Raw genomic sequence first — 7456 nt, forward strand, 5'->3', positions numbered from 1 at the left:
AGATGTCCCAGCGTTTTTCATTTCTGTTAGCAAGTCCGGCGCTTTGTGAGACTTCTCACTTTTTGCAGCTGGAACACGTTTTTCATCAGGCTGAGCGACGCAGCCTTTTGGAAATCGAAGGATTGCTTCTGCTCCGCGTCACCCTTTGTTCAAACAGCGCATGCATGAAGGAGTCGCAGGATGGGAAACAAAATGAACCGTTGGTCCTCAGATCGCGTGCCGATGTGGGAACATTCTGACGTTTAGAGAACCGAAGCAAAAGTACCGCAGATCATAAACACTCGTCTTCAAAACAGGTTGGTTCTCTCAGCTAAGCTGCGAAAAGATCCTTTACCTGAAGAGTTTCACTTTCAGGTTTAATAAAGGTTTGGAAAGGAAACCTTGCACGGCCTAAAATTCAGTGACCGTCTTCATTATCATGAGAAAACAAATCCTAAAAACCGTAAGATGCTCAGACAAGTTGTGAATCGTTTGCATTCCTGCACTGCTGTAGTCATGCAGAGTTACAACATCTGCTCCCTTTTAGCCACATGCTGATGAACATTTTCATTCCTGACCCAACTTATTACATCGTTTCCACATAATTACAGAGCAAACAGGCCAGAGAGCGATTCAGAACCTGCCCGAGAAGTTTTTATGTTTTTGTCGTGTATCAAAGGTTAGTTATCGTTTCTAAGTAGGTCGGCTGGTGCACAGCAGAACACCGCCTTAACCTACCCTACCTGCAGGGCATCACCTTCTCTTGTGCTCACCTGCCAGCTCCATCACACCTACAGCACATTACTGTATCTTAAACCTGATTTAGTCTGCAGGGTGACGTGCCTTCATCCTGCTGCAAGCTTCACTTTTTGTTTATTTTTATCGTCATGTTTCTGAAAACCACCCGTCAGCAGAGCTTCCCACCAGCGACTGTTTTATACAATTCCAGTCGTCAGTCTGACAATGGACCAATGGCAGGAGACCACATTTTAATAAAATACATTTGCCTTCAAAGTCAAAGCTGGCCTCATTCTGAAACCAACACATTTCAAGAGACACAACTTTTACTTTGAAGGTGAACACTGTGTTTGCATAGCACCGTTTCCCATCCGCTCAGCGAGTAGTTGGCGAGTGTTTGCAGACAAGTCGGCGTCTTCCATACACGCTACGGACAACTGTGACAACCTGCTACCAACCAAAGTGCAGGAGGGCTTTTAGCACGAGCAGTTTCACCTGGAAACAGCAAATAACCTTCAGCAACCAATCTGTTCGGGAATTCACATTTAATCGGTCACTAACTGATCTCCAGGCCCGAGGGTTCAGTTATTGTCCACCGCTTTGTTCAAATAACATTTTTGGTCATTTGGAACATCAACAATAAAAGTCTCTCAACAGTTAAACTGCGCGAGAGCTGCCGGCGACATGGTGGATGGTAAGCGGTTGGTTCTGTGGTCTTTAGTGGTCCTTCAGTGGTTTCCTGGGTTCTCTGGGTGATTCAGGTCTCACTGGGATCTGTTCACACAAGTAGCTAACGTGATGTCATCGCTGCTTAGTGAAGTCCGGTTTTTGAAGCTTTTAGTTAAATATTTACGCAGCTGCCATCTGACCTTGTACAAACTGAAAGAAGAACTCAGGAGTTTTGCAGCCAAACAGATGTGTTCTGATCTTCTGGGCGATCTGAGTGGAGATCAGTTCATGTTGATTTAATTTAAAATATAATATTCAGTCTTCAATAACGCACCAAAGCTTTCAGGTCTCTCCGTCTAGTGCTCGGAACATTTGGGGGTTATTTTCAAGCATTTGGACACAAACGTTAATTATTCATCAAACACCAGCTGCAGAAAACGGATGAAGCATTTCTAAATCTCTCTGATCAGCACCTGGATATTTAGGTGAGGGCTGCAGGCTGCGCTCATCCAGCCGTCTGCTAAGTGACATAATCACGTCTTTCGTGGCGCCATCTTTTATTTGGCGTGGCAGCTGTCAGACGGGGGTGTTTGCTTACAGCTTAATAAGTGCTTCATTACTGTGATCACATTAACACTGCCTGGACATTTTTAACACACAGGTATTCATGAAGAGCTCAGCTTGTTTATCCGGTTCTGTCTTCCCTTTCTTTTCTGTCCCGCCGTCGTTCACGGAGATTATACCTCACAAGTGCGTTTGCTGACTCATACGAGGATCATCAGCTGGCTCTTTCTTCTTCTTTCTGCTGAGATGTAAAGGTCACTTCTTCCTCTCCGGCTCTGTCTCTTCTTTGGAGGTTTATTATCAGCTTCATCACGTGTCTGTCCGTCTGTCTGTCAGAACAAGCAGGCTGACTTTTGTGAAAGAGAGCTGAAGCAAAGCAGAAGAAAGAACTCATTCAGGTTTACTGCAGAGCGCGCTCGTTAAAATTTCCCAGCTAAGGCAGTGGCTTTGAAAGAGGATGCTTTGTCCATGTGAAAGATGGATATACGCTCCTGCTCTGGAGTCCTCATTTTGAAGTCTGGTTGGTTTTTTCGTTTCACCATGCAACTTTCTTCGAGCCACGAAATAATGTTAGCTAGCTTGGTTAGCGATACTGTATGGGAGCCTTACAGAGACAGAGATACCTTCTGATCAGTGCTCAGTATCACCCAATTAAAATCCTTCAGTTCATCAAACTGGAGTTCGGGTCTGTTGGACGGTCTGTTGGTACAGTAACCTCACAGCAGCCATATTATTGGTCACATGACGTCATTAAAAATGCTCCAACAGCACAAACACAGTTCAGGGACAGTTAGCTGAGTTGAAGCCTAGAAGGCAGCTAGCAGCTACAGCCACCTGTGTCACCACACACCTATCAATCAAAGAGGCCACACCCCTAAGTTTAAACTTTATTAAGTCCAAATAAAACAAAATATAAAATATATTTATCCCAAAAGTTGGTAAAATATTCCATAATTCAAATAAATAAAATGAAAAAAAAAATTAGACACAGCTTCTGAAAGTAAAGGTAGCACCAAGTACATTGTGCAATATTTTGGTCTCATTGGAATCACCATCCCCACCCTAAATGACCATAGCCCCTCCACCCTTATTTTCTTTATTATATAACTTGTATACAGCCCCACAATGTTTCTGTTTCAATGTTTCCTATGCATACAACATGTATATAGTTCACTCACACATATATGTATACATATATATATTTTCCCCTCTTTACTTTTCCACCTTTCTGGTCCAGCTACCCAATTTCACTGTGCAAGAAACTGCACATTGACAATAAAACTCTCTATGTCCTTGCACCTGCAATCTTTTAAATGGCCACAGGGGGCGGTATCTGTAGCTGGAAAAGCAGCTGTCTGCCCTGACCACCTTCCTGATGAGTTTATAGGCTCAGTGACTCATCTGGTCAGAAAGGCGTTGTATCCACGGTTTGTTCGCTGGCTCATGAAAATCCACTTTCACAGTTAAATCCACTCCTTTCTCTTCAACAGCTCGTTTCAAAACAGCAAGACATCGACGCTGAACGCTCAGCTCGAGGTTTCAGAACGTCCCAACTAGCGAGTGACGTCACAGTTGCAACGTCCACCTTTAACACTGTTTACATTAAAATCTAGACATGTTGCAATAAAGAGGTTAACATGCACACATGTATGGAAACAAACAGTCTTTGTATCAGGCTGTAAACGTGTTTCTCTGTGCTGTAAAGTTTCACAAGTTTAAAACGGGAGTCTATGGCGACTGACTCACTGCTGAAGCCTCTGCTGGGCGTTAGAGGAACTGCAGATTTTGATGTGTTTTTCAGCCATGTCAGCGAGCACTTGTTTACAGTCAGGTGATGGTTTCAGTGACTTGTCTCCAACACTGTGGTGATGAGCTGTCCACTACTCTGACTCTGACTAAAGCACACAAAAACATTTCAAGAATATCGTTTTCTTGAAATGTAAACTGTAAAATAATATGTAAGAGAGAAAGTGGTGTTAATGTTTGGGAAAATAAATGTTTGATTTGATTTGTGGCGTCGTGTACAAAGCAGCTTTGTTTCAGTCGCGTCGCTGTCATTCCTTTTTATTGTGTGTTTCTGGGTTTCTTTGTTTATGAAGCTGAATAATAACTACATGAAATACTGTAACATGCACTATTCATGAGTTCGGTTTCAGACACTTGTGTCACTGTGGCTTTTACTCACACCATCCTTCTGAGACTTGAAGTCCCAACAGTGGATCTGTTGTGAAGTTTATTTTAATTTCAACCTTTAATTTTGGCCTTTTTCTTTTGTTACAAGGAACAAATTGTCTTTTGACAAAGCTCGAGTCTCACACTCTGCGGCACGAGCTGGGACCTTTCGCTGCCAGCGAGCTTTCATCAATGCTGTTCTGTCAGAGTGTCGGAGCTGTGGGCGGACGAACACTGTGAAAGTCTGTCAGCGCTCGAGCAGGAGACGCTCACTGTAAAACACTGACGGTGCTCTGCCGGGAACATTCCCTCGAAGATCACACAGAAACGAGAGTTAGTAATTATAGACGGAGCTGACATGTTGGGGAAAGAGCTCACGTGCTGATGTACTTCCTGTGTTCTCGGGTTCCTCGTCTTCCCAGGTTCACATGGAAAATACAGCAGGCAGCCTGAAAAACTTTTGCAGCTTTGTCCCACTAAAACATACACAGGTATAAAGAGGGACATACTGAAGCCTCGACATTAGCATTTCAGCTAACAGCCTGTTGATGAAATAAAATGCTAGAGTCTCATCATTTTAGTAAAGATTCCATTAAACGTGCTCCAAACGGTGCCAACACAGCAGAGAGGGTGAGTTTAATGAGCTGAAGTCCTGGAGGGAAGCCCAGCTGACATCACTTCCTGCTTCCTGTGTACAGACACCTGTTGGTGAAAGTGGCCACACCCCTAACTTCAGTATCCATGTGGATCAAAAAATTCATCCTCCTACATTAAACTTTTAATGCATTTTAACAGGGGAGTCTATACCTGTGTCCTAAAACCTCAGCTGCATCCTTCAAAGGCCGCATTTGTAGACCGATTACGTCACAGCCAATTCAAAAGCTACTCCAAACGCAGCTGACAAATGCGTCCTTCATTTCCCCGAATTTGAAGGATGGGTCGGGTGTGTCCTTCGTGGCCCAATCTATCCCAGAATTCATAGCGTGGAATTCCTAGGAAGCAGCTACTTAATTTGAATATTACTCTTATTACTCTTTCTGGGTCACAAAATAAACTTTTAAGATATTTTCAGGCAAGAATGTAGCTGTGTAAACTTCAAATATCTGCTCGGTTTATCAAGACATCACATATTTACAAAAGTGCTCTGATGTTTTCGGAGACGTCTGTTATCTACCCAACACGATCTGATATCGTCGTGTTGGTGTTGTTCCCAGATCATCATACTAAATGTTGTTCCAGGATCAACATTGCAAGTGACCAATCACAATGTTGTTAGGGGTGCAACGATACTCGTATCGATATTGAACCGTTCGATACAGTGCTTTCGGTTCGGTACGCATATGTATCAAACAATACAAAATTTTTAATTTATTTTATCAACTTTTCTTCTGACGATGCTGTCTGTGTTGAGAGCTCAGTGGATCTGCGTTCGACTTATCCGCCTAGGCTGCACTGTCGAGCGCAGATCCACTGAGCACAGCGCAAGCTAGCAAGACAGAAGCTAAGCTCGTTGCAACATGGCAAATTGAACCTCCCCCACCTTATTCAGATCTGGCGTTTGGAACTATTTTGGTGTTCATGTGACGTATGACCCTGAAGGTAAGCGCGTCATGGACTAAAGTAAAACAGTATGTTGGATGTGCCACGCAATGCTCAATTACATGGGTGGGAACTAGTGCGTTAACGCAGTTAGCTCATTAACGTGTTGACGCCGTCCAGCCCCATGCACGGGGCGATCTGCGATAGCTCGTTAACGAAGATTTGCCGTGTTGTGGCGTTAACGTCATTTCAGATTAACGCTGACAGCACTAGTGGGAACACAACGAATATGACTGCACATTTACACCGACATCATCCTAGTGCAAAGACAAGTGGAAGCAGACAAAAACAACAAGCACGCATGCTACACACTTTACCCGAGTCATTTAGACAGCCGTTAGCACAGGATTCTCCTTATGGGGACCTGATATGTTTAATATGCTGCTGAGAATATAGCCCAGAAGAAGCGTATAGTATAGTTAAAATATATATTTATAATTTTAATAAATGACAAATTAAAAAAGCATGAACATTTTTTTGTATCGAAAAAGTATCGAACCGTGACACCAAAGTATTGAACCGAACCATCCATCCATCCATTCGCTTATCCTTTTCAGGGTCGCGGGAGCCTATCCCAGCTGTCATAGGGCAAAAGGCGGGGTACGCCCTGGACAGGTCGCCAGTCTGTCGCAGGGCCAACACACAGGGACAGACAACCACTCACACTCACTCGCACATTCACACCTAGTGACAATCTGGATTATCCAATTAACCTATCCCCACAAGCTGCATGTCTTTGGACGGTGGGAGGAAGCCGGAGTACCCGGAGAGAACCCACGCAAACACGGGGAGAACATGCAAACTCCACACAGAAAGACCCCGGCCTGATGGTGGAATTGAACTCAGGACCTTCTTGCTGTGCGGCAACAGTGCTAACCACCGTGCTGCCCCAGAACCGAACCGAACAATGAATTTTGTGTATCGTTGCACATCTAAATGTTGTGACGTCATACTTTTGCGACTTCGTGAAAAACCGGCGTAAAACAAAAAACTGTACTTAAGCTGCGAGAAACCGCCTCTGTCCGCCGATCAACGGACCCTGACCTTGACCCTAACCCTAACCCTTTAATAAACGGTAAGCAGAACTGATATTGTCCTTGCAACACTGGAATTTCATAAATGCACGAATGGCTTGGCGCGCAAAAGAATAACGTCACAACAGTGTAATTGGTCACTTGCAATGTTGAACCTGGAACAACATTTTCATGATGATCTGGGAACAACACCAACACGACGATATCAGATCATCCCTGTTACCCACCAGCTCGATAGCTAGCCGGGGGTTCGAGGGTCACTAGAGCCGCCGAGAACAGGGAACTCCCGTCACATCACTTTCAGACCCCTGTGGTCTTTCGATACTCAGGTTAAACATGATATACAAGTCACTTAGATAACTTTACTCACAAAACCGGAGCAAATCGGTTTGGCTGAGATCAAAGTTAATAGTTTAGATTCGATTAGATAAAATAAAACTTTATTAATCCCTCGGGTGGGTTCCTCCAGGGTTTTCACACAGCTGAAGAAAACTGACTAAACAGAAGTGTGAGATGGTCTAGAATTTACTCCAGTGTCCTGATATATTTTAGATAGCAAGGAGCAGACGGCTGAGTTTATTAAACTCAACAGAGACAGCGGTGACGCGAATCTGAAGGCTAGACCGTCCCATTTCACAGCTGCTCACTTCCGGCCTTCCCAGTCTTCGAAGGACCTGACCCATGTAGACCACGAAGGCCGG

This window comes from Aulonocara stuartgranti (assembly GCF_965226115.1).
Source record: "Aulonocara stuartgranti genome assembly, chromosome: 5".
NCBI lineage: Eukaryota > Metazoa > Chordata > Actinopteri > Cichliformes > Cichlidae > Aulonocara > Aulonocara stuartgranti.